Here is a 23821-nt window from a genome sequence, read left to right on the forward strand (position 1 = left end):
TGATTTCAGCTCAGGTCATGATCTCAGGGTTGTGAGATCGAGCCCCTGTTCAGCTCTGTGCTCAGCACGGAGTCTTTTTGTCCCTCTCCCTCTGCTCCCCAGCCTGCTGTTATGCTCTCTTTCTCTCAAATAAATAAATAAATAAATAAAACCTTAATAAAAATTATTGAAGATTTTTTCCCTGTGAATAAGATCCTTAGATGTTTTGGCCTTTTAAAGTATAAAGATAAATGACATTTTTGAAGAAAGGAAATTATGATAATTAATAATTGAACCTGATATTTAAAAAAAATGATAAGCCTTTATATGTTTAAGAATCAATTCTTTTAAACCCTGGTCCCGGTAAAAGGCACAGCTCACGTGTCAACTTTTCTGTAAAGTCTTCTCTGATTTCCCAAAGTAGAGTTAATACATCTGTTTTCTGTGGCTACCAAGAAATGTAGTGGCACTTACCAGGTTGGATTTTAAAATCCTGAAAAGATCAGTTTTTCTTACTATATAAATTTGTGTATTCTTACAGCTCCTACCAGTTGAACCCCAGAATCCTGTCCCCATCGCTTTTGGCCTACTTACTCCTCCTTCTTCTTTCTCTTCCTCGAGACAATGATACTCACCCCCAGTTGTACGTTAAAATCATCCAGGGACCTTTGGAAAAAAGCCCGGGCTTCAATCCAGATCCCTTGTGTCAGTATCTTAGAATCCTAGAATTTTAGAATTGAAAGAAATAAAAGCTTGAACCTGGAGACTTTAAGGGGCTTTTCTAAAAGCAGTGTTTCAAATTAATCCAAAGCCTTAGGGCAAGAATTTGGGGATTTGTAAATCTTCCCCGTGGCTAGTTCCCATTCGGTTCCCATTCATCACCCCCGAATTCCATCCATTCAGGCTCCTGATTGTCACCATCTTAATCTTCATATCTCAGTTTATCTTCCTATCTTCTTATCTTCATATCTCTGCTCTCTCTGCTGTTTTATCATATCCTTCTCTTGTTGGTTAGATTCTCTTCTTTTATTATGCCACTCTCCTGCAGTCTCATCCCCTGGCACCCCCCTGTTGGATCCTGTGTTGTAGCCAGAAGATTCTTCCCTGTCTTTTGTACAGCTGTGTATTTTCTGAATTTTCATAAGCCATTCCGTAAACCGTATCTGGGATTCTTTTCCTTCACTTTGCCTACCAGGCTCCTACACCAAATCACAGAATGTTGGCTCCAGAAGATTTTAGCAGTCATTTAATTCAGCCTTTTCAAGTTATAGATGAAGAAACCGAGACCCTAAAGTGTTAGATATTCCTCCGCTGCCCAGGCCACAAAACGAATTAGCTAGCTTCAGACCCAGGTTATAACTCAGGTCTCTCTGTTCACTTTTCACAAGACCTTTCTCTCAAGATGCAGCTTGAGTTCGAGCATTTCTCTCAGACTTGCTCGATCCCCTCAGTAAGAGAGTGTCTTCTGGTCTTCACACTTCGGCGCCATTGTGGAAGCATTTGTATTTCTGTTGTCATAGTAATGAACAAGGATATTGCTGACTTTTGAGTGCTTACTTTGCACCAAGCGCTGTGTTAATGAACATGTTGCTTGTTTCATTTTTACCTCACAATCACACTACAGCATAGGTATTGTCCGCATCATCCATACGGTAACTGAGGTGTAGAGAGCTTAAGTCTTAAAAGGTCAAGGCTTAGGTTTTAACTCAGTTTAGTCTGATGCCAGAGCCAAGCTCATCTACACTGTTTGAAGTTTTTTTAATGTGTAAACATCTTTTATTTTCCACTGGGTTATAAGGCTCTTGATAACAGTGAACAGGTCACTAATGTCTTTGTATCCCCGATAGCATCTATCACAGAAGAGCTCAGTAAATATTTGGTGACTGCATTTCGAAGAACCATCACTTGGTGACCACATTTCGAAGATCAAGGCATTGGTGTTGAGTGGGGAAGTGGAAGGTGATATGTGAAGTTTTTCTCAAAGTTTTAGGCACTACATCTTGGAAGGGGACAAAGGTATGTGTTTGACTGAAGTTTCCGTGGAATGTTGTGGGAGAGTTCCATAACTTTCCTTGTTTAGCGGCCGTAATGAGCTTTTATGCATTTGTTTACCCGTGAGAGTTTGCGATAGCATTTTAGTTGCTCCTTGTCTTTTCTGGCTTTGCTCATTGTTGTATTGTGTGTTGCTTTCTTGAAGTAGTTCCGAATTTATCTCTAAACTAGAAGATTAGCAAATAACTTCCCATATAAGATTCGTCTTTTTACCCAAGTGAGCTCTTAGACGTTTTTCTCAAATAGAGTCTTGGATTTTGTCGTCTTAGCTGAGAGCTTCCGAGCTGGTGGAATGCTTAAGCCCTGCAGGTGCATTTGATTACGGATGTGGGTGACGCCAATGGTTGTCCTTTTGTAGTCAGTCATTTAGGTGTGAAGACTCTTTTGTCCCTTCTACCTGTTAGCAAAGTGAAACCCTTAAGCTGTTTAGGTATCTTGATTTTCCATTTTTCTAGGATTTGAGTTTAGTCTTTGTTCTTTTGAAATCACCTCCATAGGATATTGTGCCAGCTTATTAATTCTTTAGTGATCAGGAGTATGAGAATGAGCCCTCCCCAACTCCCCCCGCCCCCGCCAAGGGAAGTAGATTTAAGAGTTATAGGGTGACCTTTGAAATACAACTTTCAGGACATTTGAATAAGCTTTTGAAAAATGAATGCTATCTATATCTTGAGAGGGAGGCTAAGTAATATGGTCAAACTAAACTGAATATAGAAAAGCATTGGTTTAGGAGAAAGAGACCTGAGTTGTTCTAGTCATTTTATCATTAACTGGTTGTAGGGTCGTGGAAAGGTAACTCTGAGCTTCACTTTCTTCGTTTCGAACTTCTCATAAGTTGGATTATATCATCTCTCTCTACTCCCCAAGTATGTTGGTCTTAGATATCAAATTCATAGTTTGTTTCCGGCAGATCTGAAACCTTAGGTAATATTCTCATTTGTTTTGGGAAAACAGGTCTCTGGTGTCAGTTGGCAACAGTATTAAACCTGATTTATATTAGAAGCTGGCATGCTGACTTTGTGGCTCACGGTATTCATTAGGGGATGTTTTAACACTTCGTACTTTCTTTGCTTATGTCTTCAGTTTTTGGCAACTATAGATTTAGCCCTTGAGTTTTTTTTTTATTGTGGTAAAATATACATAAAATAAATTAAAAATACGTAGAACTTACCCTCTTCACCGTTTCGTGGTGTACAGTTTAGCAGAATTAAGTACATTCACAATGTTGTAAGCTGTCACTACTGTATATTTCCAGATCTTTTTCATCATCCCAAACATAGACTTTGTACCCATTAAACAGTAACTCCCCCTTTGTTCCTCCTCTCCAGCCCCAGGTAATCTTTATTCTGCTTTGTTTCTGAATTTGCCTATTCTGAGTACTTCATGTAAGAGGAATCATATAATATTTGTCCTTTTGTGTCTGGCTTATTTCACTAAGCACAGAGTTTTCAAGGTTCACCCGTGTTCTAACAAGTGACAATTTCATTCCTTTTTAAGACTGAGTAAAATTCCATTGTATGTGATACGTTTTGTTTACCCACTCACCTGTTAATGGACGTTTGTGTTTCAACCTGTTGGCTATTGAGAGGAATACATACTGCTATGAATATTGATGTCTGAGTATTTGTTCGTTCCTCCTTTGAGTTTTTTTTTTTTTTTTTTGGTGTATACCGAGGAGAGGAATTTCTGGGTCATATAGTAATTCTTAAATTGTTGAGGATCCCTCGAACTGTGTTCCACAGCGGATATACCATTTTAAATTCCCACCAGCAATTCACAGGGGTTCTAATTGCACCACATCTTTGCCTACACTTAATTTCGTTTAAAAAATTATAATATGCATGTTAAAAAATATTTTCAAAAAGTTTAAAAAATTTTAAAAAGTTTTTTTTTTTTTTTTTAAGATTTTATTTATTTTTTTGACAGTGAGAGAGAGACAGCCAGCGAGAGAGGGAACACAAGCAAGGGGAGTGGGAGAGGAAGAAGCAGGCTCCCAGTGGAAGAACCTGATGTGGGGCTCGATCCCAGGACTCCGGGATTACGCCCTGAGCCGAAGGCAGACGCTTAACGACTGAGCCACCCAGGCGCCCCTAAAAAATTTAAAAAAGTTAAAAAAAATTATAATAGCCATTCTAATGGTGTGAAGGTGGTTTTGATTTGCATTTCCCAAAGGTTGAGCATCTTTTCATGTGCTTATTGGCTATTTGTATATCCCCCTTTGGAGAAATGTCTATTTAAGACCTTTGTCTATTTTTGAATTCTGTTGTGTTTTTGTTGTTGAGTTGTTAGCCCTTGATTTTTAAAGGTAACTGAATGAGGAGGTACCATTATGAGGTAAATAAACTTACCTCAATGTTGGTGTTTATATAAGGTTGTTTGTAACCTTACAGTTATTATTTTGGCAGGGCTGGTGGATAAGAAAACATCTTCTTTCATACAGTTTCTCACAAATATAAGTTCTCTGTGACTTGGGACATTAAGTGGTGTAGTAAATAGAACTTTGGTTTTAAAGTTCAAGACCTGAGTCCTTGCCTTAGGCTAATAAATCTGGCGAGTGGGCCCAACTTGTAATATTCTGAGGTGAGGTCGTCCTGCCCCATTGGCTCTTGAGATTAAAGTATGAATCTGAAAATACTCTGTAGAGTGGATAGTGCCATTTATGATTTTTTATTTTGGCCCATTGAGATACTGTGACCTGTGCAAGCCAGTCTTTGATTCGTGAGAAAAAAATAAGGTTTATAGAAGCAACCTTGTTCAAAGGGACCAAAATTGTTATTTCATTTATTCCCCTTACAGTTCTCAGGGGCTGAAAAGGAAATAGGAGATAAATGCCACTGTATTTTACGGATGAAAGAAAATGAAGGAAAGATGAAGCCCTTGTTCTGTTCCGTAACTTTCTAAAGTACTCTGCTAAACCCTTTTATTTTTTTTTTAAAGATTTTATTTATTTTAGAGAGTGTGCATGAGCAGGGGGAGGGGCAGAGGGGGAGGGATAAGCAAACTCCCCGCTGAGCAGGGAGCTAGAGGAATGGGGGTGGGGGAGTGGGGGGGGCGCCTGCTCCATCTCAAGACCCTGAGATCAGGACCTGAGCGCAAATCAAGAGGCGGTTGCTTGAGTGACTGTACCACGCAGGCACCCCTCTGCTAAACCCTTTTAAACCAAGATGTCACTGTGCTGCCCTAAGGCTGTCACCTTTTCTGTGATTTTTGATATGATAATGCACAGGAAACTATTAAATACATGAACTTGGTCAAGGGTTTATCTGGTAAGCATTTCTTTGAGTGGTTTTCTCTTCAAATGTGTTTTTAGGGACATCTTTCTGAGAATTGAAGCCCTTTCAAGATTTGCTGTATAGTGGAAACAGGCCTGTTTCCTATTCCCCCTTACGCATCTCTTTGGAGTAAGTGTCCTTTGTCATATGTGATGATGCTCTCTTCTTCCTCAGGAGATCACTTCATGGCATTTAAATGTGTCTTCTATGAATGCAAATATTTAAATAGAATTTTTTTCTGATTTTCATTCGTATACTTTATTAAGTATTGCATTCCCCTGGAATAGTCAAAACCCTGGAGAAGACACTTATAATATCCATGGTTCGTTTTAGAGAACGTAGTTAGTCCCTCATGGGTTGGATTATTTATTTACTGTTTTGGCTATAAATGTTTACAGTTCTACTGAATTTTTAGTTAGTATGTTCATAAATTATTTTCTTTTTTGGTGTCAATTTGTGTAATGGAAGAATCGAATGAGGAAATCAGGAAGTTTTGAAGTGTTAACGTTGGCCAAGAATCAGATTTAACTTGTAATTAGTAAAATTTCCAGTTAATTAAGTCAGCTGATTCGAATACTTAGAATTTGGCATGTGTCCTTTTAATTTGCTTATTGGCACAAACCTGTTGAACTTACTACATGTATGTCTGAGAATTTCGGAGTGATTTTGGGTACCTAGTCAGTCTTTTCTATGGCATTTTTTGTTCTTATCCTTGCTGTTACTTAAGGAGCTTACTTATGCCTGTTTATTTAATCTTGGTATGTGTTCTCATTCTTACCTGTTTGCTTACTTTTCTACCCATAGTCTAAATGGACACTTGGGCAAATCTGCCTTTTTTTTTTTTTCTGAAATACTTTATTTTTAAGTGATCTCTATACCCAACGTGGCACTTGAACTCACATCCCGAGATCAAGAACCACAAACTCCACTGACTGAGCCAGCCAGGCACCTTGGGTGAATCTGCTCTTTAAGTCAAGTACTTAAACCAACAGTTCAATTATTTTGCCTTTTTTGGAGGTGCCTACTAGATATTGAGGATTATGCTACATTTTAATATTCTCTACCATTCCTTATAAACTTTTGAATTAGAGCCTTCGGCACCTCTAGGTGAAGGATGTCATTTAATTTATTAGCAGCTGTTGCTGTATACATGTAATTATATTTGACTACAAGTGCATTTTTACAAGATGAGTCTGGTGGCGTCATTATATAAATGATTCAGATTAAGGAAATTATTTAATACTGAGGTAAGTGCTTGAGAAATTGCCTATTTAGAAATGCAGTGCACTTTTAAAGAGGTACTATTTGAGGATCTAAAATGTACAGGGGAGGCTGCATATTTTACTTTGATCTCATTACCATACAAAGGAAAGCTTACATAAAAATGACTTGTCAGTAACTTTCTGCTTTTTGAAGACGGTGATACAGGTAAGTTTTGGCTATTCAGCAATGGAGAAATACTTTCAGTAGAAGCCTGCTGATGTCGTTTTGGCAATTTATGGAGCACCTGCTGCAGTAATGGCTTATGAATGCTTTAAAACCAAGGGTCGGAAAGGCAGTGGCGAGTACAGGAGGTTCGCGCAACAGGCAGGCTCGGCAGGCCGGCCATGTGTGAGAGGCAGCACGGCCGGTGGAAGGCCCCAGGCCCTGCAGTCACTCTGTAGTTGTGATCCACCTTTGCCCTTTGTTGGCTTTGCCCTTCAGGGTATCCCTTCTCCCAGCCTCTGGTCTGGAGCCGCTGAGAGTTGAGTCCTTACTCTTCTTAGTAGGCCCCGAGCCTTTTGTTAAAGTAGTTGAAGAACTGCAAACAATGGTTCTGAATAGGGTGTGTGTGTGTGTGTGAGAGAGAGAGAGAGAGAGAGACTGTGAGCATACATGTGATTGGGGATGGCCACAGTCCACCTGTTATCCTCATAGGGTTGGGGGTTGCTGCATGAGAAAAACAAAACAGAACAAATCCTCCCCTGGGGATTTCATTGTTGGGTAAAGGGCTCAGAACAATCAAATCTTGGTGCAGACTTTGAGGTAGCGTGACACTAACAGCTGTGTCCTATTAAAGATCCACGTTTAGCAGTTTGGTAGCAGTTAAATGTCACTGGAATGTTTGTGCAGTTGGTTTGTCATTTGACAGGCATCTCAAAGTTTCCAAAGTAAATGTATAAAATCCAAGTCATTCTTTGACATGTGAATCAGGATTCCTCGGAGGGAAATGCACTTCTAATTTCTGGAGTTAACTTGGCAATTTAAAAATAGAGCTGTGATAGCTCCAATCCTTTCTGCGTGTTTTTAAAATTTATTTCCATAGGAAGAAATTGTAGAATGTAAATTTAGCTTTCAAAAGGACAGTGATTAAGGTACTGTTTACCCAGGTCATTCTTAAGAATTTGACTAGTGGAATGTACTAACAATGTCTTTTCATCAATGCTCAAGTGGGGAGAGGGGTGGAGTGATATATTCAGATTTTTGTAAAATAACACTAAACTGTTCAGCTTTTCAGTCCTAAGCAAATAGAGAAGGCCACAGCATTCACTTGTTGCTTTTCCCAAGTATAACCCCCCAAAGGGAGAAATAAATCATAAGGAGATAAAGTCTTATATTTCCTTACCAGAATTTTCCACCAGGGAGGAAAATACCCATGTAAATATGGAAATGTTTAAGATTTTCTTCTTTGCTCCAATGTTCTCTCTCCAGTGTTATCACTAACGAGTTACAGAAATGGGAAGGAAAGTTGAATGGTTTGCCCTTTGATAAAAGCAACTTTTTCTCAAAACTTGAGAGAGAATCCCCATGCCTTAAAAGTAGATCCTTTTTTACTTTGTAGCAGTCCAGCTGAGTTGAGCAGTCCTTGTGGGGTACCCTCAGTAATTTGGCCATTCACAAATGCAATAAGACTTTCATAGGATGTGTGCAGAATTGGAGACACAAGGAATAAAGGTATGACAAGTTCAGATTATTTCAGAGTGAGGGGGCGCCTGGGTGGCTCAGTCGTTAAGCGTCTGCCTTCGGCTCAGGCTGTGATCCCAGGGTCCTGGGATCGAGCCCCACATTAGGCTCCTCTGCCGGGAGCCTGCTTCTCCCTCTTACGCTCCCCCTGCTTGTGTTCCCTCTCTCACTGGCTGTCTCTCTCTCTGTCAAATAAATAAATAAAATCTTAAAAAAAAAAAAAGATTATTTCAGAGTGAGAAATGTTGCTTTAAGTAATTATTTATTTATAACATTGTGTCACCTGATTAATATGTTTCGAGAGTAATGAAGAGAAAAATATGTGTGTAAATATGTATTTACCTATAGAAGGTAATATCTCCGGAGAATGTTCCGTGGAACTGGTATAACTTAGTCTATGATTTAGATCATCTGGTGTATGATTCAGATATTACATAACATTTTCTTCTGATTATGGAGACATAAAAAGTTCTGTTGTCTGAGGGCTGCATCGGTGAGAGACATGTACTTAGTATAGTGTTTTAGTGTTCAAGGTACTGGATCAAATTAAAAAATTTCATCATACATTTTTAGTTAACATTTTCCCTTTTAAAATAATAAACCAATTAGAGTCAACTTTTTGTATAGTCTAGTATGTTCCAAGCATCAGACAATGGAATATTTTTATTTCATTGCTTTATTCTCTGGAGAGCAAAATCGTCACACTGTGAGATGACCCAGGCTATTAGTGACAAATAGCACATGACTAGGCAGTCTCAGAAGGGGAAATGGGTTCTGCACACAGAACAGAAAACTGCTTTGCCTGTGTCATGAAGGACTTGTTTAGCTCATAGTTTTTGAAGGGGCCTAGTAATTGCTTTTCCCTCTGTGGAAATAGTCTTTCAAAATAGGTATTAATTCTTAGAAGTTGTCCATAATTCAGGTGTTCTAGAGTTGTTGGTAGTGTGAGTTGGTGATTTGCTATCGTCTCTTTGTTGAATAGTAATGGAGGACAAATCTACTTCATGAATTATAACTGCCAGCTTTTAAACTCTGATACCTAATTTATAAACACATGTTGGAATACTGGTTTTCTGTTATCTATTACCATTTTTTGGCCAGATCTTTTGAAACTATCTTTGCAGTCACCAAATAAATATACTATATGGGGAGTGTTTTGAATTCTGCTTAGGCACTTATGATAGAAGTTATGGTGTAGAATTTTCGCTCTGCCTTCCTTGAAAATAGTTCAAGTCCTGGCAGTTTTGAATAAACTGTTTAAAATTGGGTATCAGCAGAAACTTGAATTGACCTTGGAATATTGTAAGACTCTTGAATGAATAAATGCTTTCTAGAGAATTCTTTTTAAATTTTTTGGGGGAATCAAACTCGTCATCGTTAAATCTTAAATTCCTAGCTTAGGAACGCAGTATGTTTTTGTTGAATGAATAGATTTTTGGGGTGGGGGCCTAATAAGTTGAAGTTTGTCCAATTGGAGAACTATCTTAAGGCAGTGCTGCCTTTTTTTTTATTTTAAATAAAGATTTATTTATTAGAGGGAGAGAGAACGAGCAGGAGGGGCAGAGGGAGAGAAAATCTCAAGCAGACTCCATGCTGAGCGCAGAGCCTGGCTCAGGGCTCGATTCAGGACCCTGAGATCAGGACCCTGAGATCAGGACCTGAGGTGAAAAAGAGTCAGACGCTTAACCCATGCGCCACCAGGCACTCCTAGGCAGTACTGGTTTTAAATGCATAGCTTTGTAAACTATTATAATGAAAAATCGTCACAGTTTCTTTACATGCTTTGCTGGTGTGATGCAGGAAGAGTTGATCATTATAGGGCATGAAAACTGAAGAATGATTAAAGGTCCCTAGAGATTATCCATTTATTTAAAAAAGATGAACAAGCTGCTATCCTTTAGTGAAGTGTTGTCTTGTGATAACCATTGGGATAAGAGCTTAAACTGCACAAGTGTTTTCATTTTTGCTGTTTGGTGATTGATTAAGGCCAGAAATGTACATTTAGATAGTCTGTATTAGGATTAATGGCTGTCTGATCTTGAACAAGTGTGTTTAAAAGGTAATAATTAATTCCTTAAGGTATTGAGGATGTTGGTTTAATGATTAATAATAAGATAGGTAACACTGTGGTCTTATCCCAAGTACTTTTGTAAGCACTGTCTCATTTAATCTTCAAAACAAGTTAGGAATTGTATCCACCTATCCCTGGCATATGGGAGGGGAAGCAGGCTGAGAGGGGCACCTAAAATCACATACTTACCAAGGGTGGAGTTGGGACTTGGGGCGTTTGAGTGCTGAGCTTACACTGTTCACCACGGCGTGGCATTACCCCTCGAGAAGATAACATATGCAAGCAGTAAAAAGCATATAGCTCAAGAAAACCAAAACAAACTTGAAATAAGCAGAGTAGAATGAGGCCTCCAGTGGGGAAGGAAATGGACTGGACTGAGTTTTGGGAAGATACCCGTAGAGAATGAGGACTATAGAGGAAGCGGATTAGGAAACAGAAAAAGGAGGATGGCTTTGACCCCAAATAGAGGTGTGTTAAGGGGGAGGTTTGTTATTGTTAAACATCAGCAGAGAATGTAAGTAGAAGAACAGAAGAGAATCCTACAGGCTGGCTTTTCCCTCTTCCTCAGGTATCACCTTAAATATCACTTCCTCGGAGAGGCCCTGAAATTAGAAGGCATGGGACAGTATAGATCTGAGAATATCCAGTTCTAAGTATGATTTCTAGTGCATAGTAGGCCCTTGACGTCTGCTAGATAAAAGAAGTGTGGCAGGAGCCCTTCGGGTCATAAATAAGCCATGGTCCTGGCCCCCTGAGTCCGCTCCTCCTCATTGGGGAACTTGATTGTTCAGGCATCAGTAAATTGTCCTGTGCTGGTGAGTAGCTCTCATCGTTGCTGTGAGTGCTTGGCTTGTGGTCCTCCTTATTCACTGTCTGTCACATGTCCTGGGACAGAAATGCGAACTCTGGAGCAGGGGAGGGTTAGTAGTGCCTTGGCCTGGATGTGAGACCCTTTTGAGCGCACACTCCCCCTTCCCGGGCCCTCTGCCCCCATTTCCCAGCAATCTCAACCATAAGCCCTACACTTCAATGATACCAAATTACGAATTACTCATTTTCCCCATGAATATGCCGCATTGTTCTGTGGCTGGGGCTTGTGTTATCTGTTCCTCCCTCTGCCTGTTTTTCCTTTTCCTCATCTGTCAAACTTCTGCTGACCTTCCAAGTTGAACTGGAAAAGCGGTCATCCTAGTGGTTTTGCTGGCACTGCCCCCCGGCCCGGAGCAGTTCCTTCCTTCCTCTGTGATTCTGCCCATGCCGTAGACCGTTCGTGTTGCTTCACAGCTGCGTGTTTGCATCTAGCGCCAACAGGGACTGCGAGTGCTTCGAGAACGTGGGCCGTGTTCTGCCTTCCTCCTCCTTTCTCAGGTTAGCCCGGTGCCTGAGTCATAGGGAGCCTTCCATAAATAGATCCTGAAGGAGTTAAATAATAATGGCTGACTGCCACTTATAAACTGGCAGGTTTCTCCAAGATTTGTTTTTGAAAAGGTTTATTTATTTGATATGAAAGGGAAGTTAAATACTCCCGTAGACATCGAGTTCTTTTCAGGAAAGGGAAATTTGTATTTGTAACCACTGAAAACTTTGGCTCACTAAAGATTAGATGGAACTAATTTTAGAGGGACAATAGGAAAAGAAATACATAGTAAAGTTGTTTACATCCTTCAAGTGATTTTTGGGTCATTGTGATTGTGTAATAAACTTTTAGGGTAGCAGGTAAAATAATGAACTCTTTCAAGTGTTTGATCTACTAAGTAATTACACATGCATACTAAAATGGCAGTACATCATGTATTACTAGGGAAGGATTGCTTTTGTCATTCTTTCATTTTAGGAAACGTTTTTTATAAAACTTTTAAAGATTTTATTTATTTATTTGAGAGAGAGTGAGCGAGAGAGCACAAGCAGGGGGAGCAGCAGAGTGAGAGGGAAAAGCAGGCTCCCCGCTGAGCAGGGAGCCTGATGTGGGACTCGATCCCAGGACCCTGGGATCATGATCTGAGCCGAAGGCAGGCGCTTAACCGACTGAGCCACCCAGGCGCCCCTGTATAAAACTTTTTATCTAACCTAGCTTTCTAGGACGTAACCTTTTTCATTTCCTTCTAAACTGTTTGAGATTAAGCACTTTTTTACTCATTTATTCAACAAATAACGTGTCAGTGCCAAACAGTGTTGTAGGTAATGGGAATAGAATGATTTACAAAACAGACAAAAAATCCTCTTTCCATGCAAATCATGTTCTAGAGTCGAATAAGATATGATGATGTCACAAGAATTTTATCCATAGATGTATTTGATTATTTAGTTATCTGTGATATCCACAAGAGGTTGGTCTTATAGAACCGGATTTTTAGCAGATTTTTAAAAGGCTTACATATGGTATTATTTATTTATTTATTTTTAAAATATTTATTTAGTTATTTTAGAGAGAGCACGAGCAGGAGGGACAGAAGGAGAGGAAGACAGTATCTCAAGCAGACTCCCCCGCTGAGCATGGAGCCAGACAGGGGGTTCAATCTCATGACCGGAGATTATGACTTGAGCTAAAACCAAGAGGCGGTCGCTTAACTGACTGTGCCAGCTGGGCACCCCTATAGGATATTATTTATAACTGGAAGGAAATACCCACTAAGAACAATGGCTGATAATGGTGATTACACTGTTCCTATAATGGCAGCTAACACAGATTGCTCGCCATGTACAGGTTTTGTAATGCAACTAGAACATTTCAGTTTATTTAAACCACACACTCAATTTATGAGATCGATGCTATCAGCGATTTTCACTTTAAAGCTGAGGAAACGGAGGAAAGGAGATTACATCACTTGTGTGGCAGCTAATTGGTTGAGCCAGGCTTTGAACACAAGCGTGTTAGTAATTTATTGAAAAAAAAAACAAAGCAATTACGAGACTGTTCCCTCTGATGAGAGACCACAAAGACTGGAATACAGAGCAGATGGAGAATTATCTATCTATAGGAGATAGTATAAAGCATGGAGTGTTTAGGTGGTATGTGGAGGGGTCATTAGGTTCACTGCTGGAGCCAGAATGCCCGGGTTTAGCCGTTGTGCCTTGTTTTCATCGCCCATGAAATGGGAACCAGAGTAATGCCTATTTCATAGCGTTTTTGTAAGGATTAAATTAATTAATATATGCAAGAACTCTTAGCAGAATGCTCAGGAAGTATTCAGGAAATATTAGCTGTATTCAGGAAATTTTGTTACTATTATCTTTTTTTTTTTTTTTTTTTTTTAAAGAGGATTCCCTCTTTCCTGAGGTTTTGCTTGTTTTTTCTTTTTTAGGAGAAGAATGTTGCCATGTATTTGGGTATATACCTTCCTTACTTTCCTAATTGATTTTTCGATTTTGTATCTGTTTGGTGTTTTTGGCCAGGGTTTTGCTCAGGAGGGTATTGGAATGTGGTTCTTTGAGTCTATGCAGGGTTTTTAGGTATTTTTTAGTAATTCTTATTTGCTGTAGTTTTTAACAGATAGCCAGAACCACCAGCATATTACATAGGAAGTCCTCCAATCTTGAGATGATACTTGCATTCTTCGGTGAGTCATTGTGGCAGGATTCCAGCACTCACTGAACCCTGTGAAGTGATGAGAAAGGGAGGAGTAAGAGTGAGTTTAAAAATCGTTCCAAGAGCAGGAGCAGCACCGTGAGTGAAGTGCTGGATCATCATGGGAAATCCCATCAACTGAACAACTTTGATTTCTTTTTTTTTTTTTTAAGATTTTATTTGTTTATTCGACAGAGATAGAGACAGCCAGCAAGAGAGGGAACACAAGCAGGGGGAGTGGGAGAGGAAGAAGCAGGCTCATAGCGGAGGAGCCTGATGTGGGGCTCGATCCCATAACGCCGGGATCATGCCCTGAGCCGAAGGCAGACGCTTAACCGCTGTGCCACCCAGGCGCCCCACAACTTTGATTTCTAATCATCAGTGATGGGCTTTCTGATTTGGAGCCTAAATTGTTGATTTGCATCTCTCACCAAATATACTCTAGATATTTAGTATGGAAAATCAATTCATTGGTCTTTTTACTGTCATTTCATTCAGTTGTGGATAACCCCAGCGTTGGTAGCATCTTGGAATGTGTGTAATAGAAAGGGAGAGGAAACCATTTTGGGTCAAGGAGAATACAGGAGCTAGAATTAGAGATTATTTAGAACATAGTAACAGGGAGAACACTACATAGCAAAAGTTGAGAGAGGCTGCAGGAAATGTAACCAGACATTCATAGCTTTATTTTATTTTATTTTATTGATTTATTGATTTATTGATTTATTTATTTATTTAAAGTAAACTCTACCTTCACTTTGGGGCTCTAACTCACAACCTGGGATCAAGAGTAGAGCCAGCCAGGTGCCCTGACATTCATAACTTTAACTTACTGTCAAATGAAAAAAAAAATGGAAATGAACCTTGCATTTATGACACTAGAAAGAGAACCAAGAATAAGCCCCAGTAAATAAGGAAGAGGGAGTCAATGACTTGAACAAAAATTGGAAGAGAAAAAAAAAAATGTAAATGGTATCTAAGTGTTAATTTTGTGTTGGGGGAGGAGGAAGGATGGGAAGTAACTTGATAAAGGATAAACCTGTAGCTATTTTAGCTGGGAAAAAAGAATGAGAAAAAATTTTATAGCCTTAGACCAGGAAACATTGTAACGATATACCTCTGGTAATAACTTAGAAATTAATCAGCAAAATAGAAACATTCCCAGAAAAATATAAATGTTTTCCTTCAAAAGACATAGAAAATCTTGGAAGTTAATAATCATAGGAAAGATGAAAAAATATGAATTACTGGCCCTTAATTATAGGAAAGTGTTTTTACACTACCATGGAATACTCCTTTACTGTTCCAGAATGTAAAGCTGTATTGAAGCTTTCTTTTTAAAATTTGAAGGCCAACATAACCCTGATAACAGATACTGATCAGAATAGTGGGACAAAAAGAAAAGAAAATTATAGGCTAATGTCATTCATAAATATATGTAAGGACCCAGTGAACTGCCCCCCCCCCAAAGTCTATGATAACCAAATGGAATTCATTTCAAGAATGTAGGAGTAAGGGGCAACTGGGTGGCTCAGTCAGTTAAGCGTCTGCCTTAGGCTCAGGTCATGATCTTGGGGTCCTGGGATTGAGTCCCGAGGGGCTCCCTGCTCAGCAGGGAGGCTGCTTCTCCCTCTGTTCCTCCCCCCAGCTTGTGTGCTCTATCTCTCTCTCTCTCTCTCACAGCTCTCTCTCTCAAATAAATAAAATAAAAAAAAGAATGTAAGAATAATATACCATTTCAGATTCCTTTACTAGATTTTATCATTGCTAGATGAGCAATTTAATGAAATTTTAATATTCATGAAAATGCTAACTAAATTAGGAATGTATATAATTATTTAATATGCTATGTGTTTTTTCAAAATGTCTAGTGTTATACATAACGGTATGATAGTACATATTCTTAAGGACAAGATAAAAAAATACTACTTTTTGTCATTTTTATATGGTTCTTGAAATTTGTCAATACAGTTTGACAAGATGAGCTTTAAGTATTGGAAAGGCAGAATGAAAATCATTTTTTCACAGTTATAGAATATTCTGAATGCAAAACCCAAGTGAATCATGGGATAGCCAATTAAAAATGCTATGTAAAGATCTTATTTCTAGTTCCTAATAGTATAGAAATTCTGTTTCCTAGGAACAAATCTAATAAGATGTGAAATCTTTGTGGATAATTTGTGGAACACCAAAGGACTAAAAGAAGGACTGAATAAATGGAGAGCTGCTCCTTGTTGTGAATGCTTGATGTTGTAAAGATACCAGTTTTCCTCAAACACATCTATAATTTCAGTGAAAATGCACTCCAAATCCAAAGCAGGTTCATCCTAAAATTCATTTGTAAATGAGCATGTGTTCAAGAATAGCCAAAATAATTTTGAAGAACAACAAGTTGGAAAGACTTGCCCTACCACACATATCAAAGTTACTAAAATGTTGTGGCAGGCATAGGTAATTAGACCAGTGAACCTGATATAAACCAATATAAGCTCAGAAACTTGATATAAACCAAAATAAGGAAACTTGTTATAAAGGTGGTGGTCTTAATCAGTAGGAAAAGGTGAACTATTGAAGAAGGAGGGTCAGTACATCCATTGATTGTCCGTATGGGCAAAAAAATGAAATTTCATTCCCTACTTCATACCATATGCAGAAATTCATTATAGATGCATAATAGAGTTAAGGGCATAAAGCCAATCTTCAAAATTTTTAGATGAAAAGATGAGTAGGGAACACAGATAATACAAATGATAAAAAGATTGAGAAATTTGACTCTTAAACTTCCATACACGAAAATATACTCCATTGGAAAGAAAAGGCTTAGATTGGTGGAAGATAAAAGACATTGTTAGTTGCCTTCCTTTCTTTACAAACACAACCCTATTTTGTGCCCATTTAAAAATGGCTGGCTGTCTCCTTTGATGTCCTTCAGAGGTTGTGTGCAATAAGGGGTAAACTAAGAATTTCTGGGAAAGCTTTGCTTTCTGAATATGGGGTCTGGTCTTTGTATTTCCTGTTTCCCCTCTTGCCTGGAATATGGGTATCAAGTTTAGAGCTGCAGCAGCTTTGTTGCAATGAAGAAGTTGAAGCTACATGTTCAAGATGGCGGGGCAGGAGGATAAAAGGCTAGTTCAGTGATGATCTTTTTGACTAGATGTTTCAGTCATGAATCACCTACTCCCATACTTGTAGTCAAATGAGAAAAAGACTTTGGTCTATTTTAGCCATTGTAGGTGGCTTTTTAAGGGAGGACTACTGACAATAGCCCGTTTCCTATAAGGATTAAAATCTAGGTTTTATGAACAACCCCTATACATCAATAAGAAAGACAACCTAATAGAAAAATTGAGGATAATTGTAGGCAGTTCACAGAACAGGAAACCCAAATGGCCAGTAAGCATATGAATTTCATTAATAGTTAGGAAGTGCAAGTTAAAAGAGACTTTTCCATAACCATCATCATATGAATCTAAAAATATCAAGTGTTGAGGAAGATGTATAGAAGTTATTATTTGTATTCACTTTTGGTGAGAATAGGAATTGGTACAGGCATCTTGGAGAACATTTTGGCAGTATCAGGTAAAATTGACCATACCTCACTAGCCAGCATTCCACTAGATACGTACTCCATAGACTCCTGTCCCTCTGCATGGAGACATGGAAGCAGTGGGCACTGAGATATCTTACTAGCAAAGTAGTGGAAACACACTGTCCATCAACTGGGAAAAAGAAAGTTTATTTTATGATGGAGTACTGTATAGGAGTTAAAAAGAATGACCTATATGTATGAACTACATAGAGCTACATATATGAGCATAGATAAATCTGAAAAAACTTAATCCTGAACTAAAAATGCAGAAGACTATGAATGTGGGGATAATACTTATTTAAAATATGGAAGCAACATTGAAACTATGCAAAACAATGTCATCAGCTACAGCCACCGAGAGATGCACCCCTTGGCAAATAAATATTTCTACTCATCAGTGAATTTTCTGGAAGCCTAAAAATTGATTTTTAAATCCAGCCAATGTTAGTTCATTGCCTGTTTTATTCCTGACAGTGTCTTATTTACTGGGGATGTTAAAACCAGAGCTGCTCCTTGAGCAAGTGGTATAATGTTAATTTTTTTTTTTAAGATTTTATTTACTTATTTGTCAGAAGAAGAGAGAGAGCACAAGCAGGGAGAGCAGCAGGCAGAGCAAGGAGCAGGCTCCCGGCTGAGCAAGGAGCCCGATGTGGGACTTGATCCCAGGACCCTGGGGTCATGACCTGAGCTGAAGGCAGACTCTTAACTGACTGAGCCACCCAGGCATCCCTATAATGTTAAATTTTTAAAGCACTTTGTAAAAATACTCATGAATGTCTTCATTTAATTATTCTAATTACTTTCTGAGATAATACGCATGCAGGATTTTTATTCTTATTCAAATTAAGTGGCAATAATTGGGCCTAACTTTCTGATTTCTAGTTCTTTTTATAGTAGTTTGATAGCTTTTTCCAGCAAACAATTTATTGTGTAGGTGTACTTCATTTACGCAGCAGAACAAGTGATATTTTGAACAGAATTGCAGTGGCTGTCTAATTGGAGTGATCCAACGGTGAGTCTTGTTTGTTTTTCAAGTAGATGACTTACTGATTTATTGCCTTTTTTGGTTTTCAGGGACTGGGGGTGGGGGATGGGGGCGTGGAGTGAATACAGTTCTTCAACCTTGGTATGCACTGGATGATTATCCACATTCTCCCCCCGCCCCAAGATATTCTGCCCTTTCTCTTTCTCTTCATTACTAGATTGGTTTATTAAGGGCTATGAGCTTGTTCATCTTGTGCAGAGTGAACAAGCAGTCTGGTGGTGCTATGTGTGTATGAGGAACTTTCTAGAACTGAATACCTGGACACAATTAGTACTGTATTGTGGCTAGAGAAGACTAGGGAGGATTTAGTTTAATTAATTAATTTATGTTTTAGGAAAGATTCTAATACTCCACAGTTAGATATGTGCTGAAATTGGTTTTCCATTACACTTTCAATAAGCATTCTTTTCAAACATTCTTTTCACTAGTCAGATCATTTAAAGACCCATGATTGTAACATTCCGGGGAAGGATTTCACTGGAAAAGGTGTAGCAGAAAATAAGAGTAAATAGAGAAGAATCCCATTGTCTCACACAAGTATGCTAAGACAGCTGGGAAATGATCAGTTTTCCTCGTAGAGAAGTTATTCTCCAGCACAAGCTACTGCGATTTGTTCAGGCCGTTGGCAGCAACACAGAGAACTGCCCTTCTCACCCTTTCCAGCACATGGATGTAGACGATTCAGAGCTGGAACCTATCCTCAAGAGACTGCTGGCTTGATTGAAGCCATATGTGTAGAGGTTTTCATTCTAGACCCATGAAGGGCCTTCAGTGCCCTTGCCATCTATAAAGTAAACTACACAGAAATACTTCAAAAACAAAAACACACAAACGAGCAAACAAAGCACCCTGGCCACATTTATGGTGTGTAAATACAGATGCAGACATAACCCACTTGGTAACAAATACATCTGTGTCTTGTGAGCTCCTTATCCGTCTCACTGCACTTTTTTTTTTTTTTTGTAACATATAGTAACTGCACAATAAATACTAATTGAATATGGGGTGGGAGTCGGCTGAGAACTGACAGAAATCAGTGCCCAAGTCTATATTTTCCAACTCTTCTGCTGTTTAGAAAAGTCCAGGTATATTTTAAGATGGGTTTTCTAATGCGTGAGCAATTGGAACATGTAACAGTAGTAAAGAGAGTCCTTAGTTGCCTATTTAGCTCAAATCTGAAGTAGATTTTCCCAAGCTTGATTTTTTTCTAACATGGGCCAGAAAACCCATGTGTTTGAACTTGAGTGCTTTGTCTTCTCATGCCAGACCTCTGGATAACCTTGGGGTAGCTGTTCTTCTATTGCTGTTTACTTACTCGAAAGTAAGTCGTGTGAAGATGGGGACAGTTAACTCTGGAAGGGCTTTTTCTGTTTCTCTGGTGATTGCCTTACGGCCGTTTCATGCTGGTGTTCAGCACACAACACTACCTCATACCTACACAGTCAGTCTCCGTCAGGGAGGCCATTTCTTCCTGCTCCTTCCATATACACTTTCTCATAAATATTAACAATTACATGTCCTTTGAAGATGCTGACAAGCTGATAAATCATACTGTGAGAGCTCTTTGATATTCTGTTTTGCTTGTGGAGATGAAAGATGGTTTGGTTTATTATCAGTTAACACAAGCAGTGAATGAAAGCGTGTTTGCAATTAGCACTTGTCCTCTGTGCCGTCAATCTATTTAAATTGGGAAGATGACCTAAAATAACAAGGTGTGCCTCTTGTACTTAGATATAGGCAAGCAAGGTTTCTACCTACTAGACAGGTAAGGATTTTCCTTTGAATTTTGAATTCGGATTCCTTGCTTTGCCTTCCGGGTCCCACCCTCGGTATAATCTATAGGATCTATTTTGCTGCAATAATTCAGTGTATCTTTGAAAAGGAGTTCTGAACTTGAACATATTTTAAATTACTGTTAATGTTGGACTCTGAAAAAATATTCTTTGGATTATCTTTTATTAAATCAAACTAATGGGCGTGTATAATTGAATCCAGGTGCCTTTGCTTATCATTCTGGTCTCCGTGGTTTTTGGACAGTTTCGGATATTGTACCCTTCTGGAGAAGTTCCTTTGTGTCATACTGGAACTTGTTCGAGGTTACAAGTCATTTTTGGAGACAGTAACCATTCCCTGGAAAATACTGGGCTGATTTTTTTTTCAGTCTGTGAATTGCGAGCTTGATTCATCAGCTTGCCTTTTGGCATCTGGTCACCCCGGCAGGGTAGTGTCCAGCTTTATTTGGTAACTGGTGATGCTTCTTGCCAGTCAGTCTTCTTAATTTGTTGTCGTTGTTTGTTGTTGTTGTTGTTTTAATAAATGCCCTGTCTGTGAAATTTCAAGCCAAATGGGATGAAAGGAATCCTAGTTTTAAAAGGTTCTTTAATTTTGCTTTCAAAAGGCAATTTCAGCTTTACCCGTTACAAATGAAGTGTTCCGGTTGTTGAGTAACTTACCACCTCCTACCCTCACCTCCGCTTACGTATTTGAGGGAGAAAAATAGAGATTGATTTGTATGCCCGAATAAAATTTGAGAGAAACTTCCACTTCATCTGTGTGGCTTGCTCAAATACCTTTATGTGATCCTTAAGATTGTGGAAAAACCCCAGATTCAAAGGGAACATTTGAGGTTATTATTTTATTTTAAATCGAAAGGCAGATGTACCTTTTTTTTTTTTTTTTTTTTTTTACCTACTTATTTGAAACATGGCAAGTTGAGAATGGTGGGAAGCCAAGGACAATTAAGCGCAGGAAATGGCTTCACGTGTTGCCTATTGCCTCCTGGACGAGCTGGATAAAACAGAAACAGCTGGAATGCCAAATGCCCTGTAAATTTCTGAGGCTGGTGTAAAGTGTGGTGGAGCACACTTTATGAGCTGATTTCATGCAGAGCTTTGCCCACAGGTCTTTGGTGACTTGCGTTCAGTTTTCTTCACAAAAATGCAAACTATTTGGGGCCCTTGCGTATTGCTAAATGAAAAATGGTGTGCATTTGGCTCCATAAAGCAAGTAGCCTTGAGAGATGGGCCTGCCTAGAAATTGACTACATTTTTGTGGGAGAACGGGTGAAAAGGGCAGTTTCCTGTGTTGCTGCCAAAAGGTCTGAACAATTTGTAGTAGCTTGTGGCTAGAAAACAACTTCTGTGAGGCAAAAACAGCAACTTCAGACTGGCTCCGGGTATGTGTGAGAAAATGCTCTTCTTTCCCACTTGATTGTTAGGCTTTGTAGATATTTTAGAGAGTGAAGTTTTAAACTCAGCTGCTTACAGGGGTGTTATTTTGGTTGATTTGGATAAAAACCTGGGGAATATACTTGGAGTTAGCACAAGTGGTGCATAATGTGGTACCTAAAAACAAACAAACAAAAACCCCCAGCATTTATATATTTTTTTGTAACCATGGGCTTGAATGGTAATTCACTTTTCTCCTGCCTTGAAAAAGTCTTGGTAAATCTTGGCATGTAGAGTGTGTATTTTTACAGGAATTTTTTTTTCCCAGTTGACTTATTGGAAGTGTTTTCTTCATTTTGGCAGGGTGAGAAGTACGTGTCTAAAATACGTATACGGACCTACTGGTAATTGCCGTAGAAGTAGTACTTACAGCGTACCACGCGCCGTGCGAATGTCCTCGCGCTGGTTACGTCGTTTACTTCTCTGCGTTAGAGAAGTAGCTTAGGCAGGGCTGTCATGTACCGGAAAATGGTTGGAGCCTGTCAGATTTGAAGTCTGGTGTGTGTTCCTAATTATTTCAAAATAGGTACGGTTTCAGATATCAGATATTCATTTGGTAAATTTTAAGTCTGGTACAAGTTGTGGTGGTTGGTTGGTTTTCTTCCTCGTAGAATGGGCTTCGGTTTGTGGAATGAAGATAGACTTGGTTCGTTTTTAATGTTTTCACTAATCTTTTTCCCAATTGCGGCTTCCATCACACCTGTACTAACCATGGCTTAAATGTTCCAGACCTCGCTTTACTTTTTTGGCCTTCGTTTTGATCTTTCTTTTCCATTGGGGATGTCTGTTAGCTTTTCATTGAGATGCAGACAATAGCTGGTTAAGACCTAACCTTTTCTTAATATTTCGTCCTGTTTGTTAATATCACTTTCTTCTTTATCGTATATTTAATAGAGAGCCTGAGGCTCAAAATCTAGTGCTGTTGTTTTCAACCGGGGAGGGGGTGGGTGGGTGTTTTTTGTTTTTTGTTTTTGTTTTGTTTTTTTGTCCCTTGAGGGACATTTGGTAATGTTTGGAGACGTTTGTGATTGCCATGACTTGAGGGTGTGCTACTAGCATCTAGTGCAGAGAGACTAGGCTTGCGCTAAACATCTTACGATACACAGTACAGCACCTCACAGCAAAGAATTGCCAGGGACGCCTGGGTGGCTCATTCGGTTAAGCATCTGCTTCTGCTCAGGTCGTGATCCCGGGGTCCTGGGATCGAGTCCCTAGTTGGGCTCCCCGCTCAGCGGGGAGTCTGCTTCTCCCTCTGCCTGCCGCTCTGCCTGCTTGTGCTCTCTCTCTCTCTGACAAATAAATAAAATCTTAAAAAAAAAAAAAAATTACCTGGCCAAAATGTCCATCGTGCAGAAGTTGAAAACCTTGACGTAGCTACCATAGGGCACAGACGAAATCTAATTAATTAGAAGTGGTTTCTGTCTTCATGAGATTTTTTTCATAGCAAAACAACTCCATGGTAACTAGGTAAGTTTTATTTTCTATTTGAGAGCTGGAGGAAGAGGCTCTCCATCTGTCTGCTCACCCAGCCCTAAGCCATATAACACAAGTTGACCTTACATTGGAGTGTCTTTCCGCTGCTTCCTACTCTACCTTCAGCCCCCATCCTGATGGTGAGGAGGGCAGCAACACACCTTTGAAGTATTATCTGCCATTATCTTCATCACGATAAATGGACTGCCTGTTACCAATGGTACAGGAGCTACTTTGGTTTGGGGTGGGAGAGAAGCGAAAGAATAAAAGGGATTACCCACCAAAGTTTTGACTGGGATGAAGGTCCTAGCGTGCCTCTCATAATTACATTGAGTACCGGAGTGTGCAGTTGTGAGTGCTCTAGGTAGGTCCACACACACCCACAGGAGCAAGTGTTGATGAGCTTTGTAAACTGGACACTAAAATATAACGGATAAGTGGAATTTTTAGATGAGCTTAAGAAGAAGAAATCTCTAGGTTCAATGTTTATCGAATAACTACCACATTAGGGAAATTGACTTTTGTATTTTATTACCTCGTGAGTTGTGCCTTATTTTTGTGATGTGATTAAATGTTAAAAGTTGAAAGGAGTAACTTGCAGTGGT

General features: G+C 39.2%; 1 protein-coding gene across 26 annotated transcripts in view; it reads left to right on the forward strand.

The window, feature by feature from the left end:
* Positions 1 to 23821, forward strand: part of EPB41L2 (erythrocyte membrane protein band 4.1 like 2) — a 205905-nt gene that overhangs the window by 22532 nt on the left and 159552 nt on the right. For 2 of the 26 annotated variants that reach the window (XM_048226044.2, XM_048226049.2), the window contains exon 2: positions 1827 to 1995. The exons of 22 other annotated variants lie outside the window; for them this stretch is intronic. The gene's annotated coding sequence lies outside the window, so the exon portion shown is untranslated. Of the gene's footprint in view, positions 1 to 1826; positions 1996 to 5161; positions 5433 to 21270; positions 21692 to 23821 lie in introns of those variants that run through there. 2 more of the 26 variants (XM_057311048.1, XM_048226036.2) reach the window with 2 other exon arrangements.

Source organism: Ursus arctos, unplaced genomic scaffold, assembly GCF_023065955.2.
Source record: "Ursus arctos isolate Adak ecotype North America unplaced genomic scaffold, UrsArc2.0 scaffold_13, whole genome shotgun sequence".
In the NCBI taxonomy this organism is placed as follows: domain Eukaryota; kingdom Metazoa; phylum Chordata; class Mammalia; order Carnivora; family Ursidae; genus Ursus; species Ursus arctos.